We start from the raw sequence: 422 nt of genomic DNA on the forward strand, positions 1-422 counted from the left end.
ATCAAATGGTTTATACTGTATTGACCCAAGAACAATGTGTAGTGGTAACTCCAGTAGAGGGTGAGTCATGCATTGCACACAAAATTACCAATGACAGATAATGTATTTCATCATCCGTTCACATGCCTGTTCTTTGCTAGTGCTGAATAAAGATTTATGCAATATCAAGGAGTTTATAACTAGGCAATTGTTACCATGAAATGTTCTATTTTAGCTTTGTTGGATTTTCTCTATTAGAATTGTATTTTCTCACTCTGAGATATCATCTGATAAACTTGCAAATTTATAATCTCTTTTCTTCCAGTATATTTTCACTGTGTAAATTGAAATTTTTTTTTTTTTAAAGATTTATTTATTCATACAGAACTGGGGTACAGGCCAGAGGCTCAGGGGCGGTGAGAGGCTTCACCAGAGACAGAGAG

Source organism: Condylura cristata, unplaced genomic scaffold (assembly GCF_000260355.1).
Source record: "Condylura cristata isolate star-nosed mole 26May11 unplaced genomic scaffold, ConCri1.0 scaffold00096, whole genome shotgun sequence".
NCBI lineage: Eukaryota > Metazoa > Chordata > Mammalia > Eulipotyphla > Talpidae > Condylura > Condylura cristata.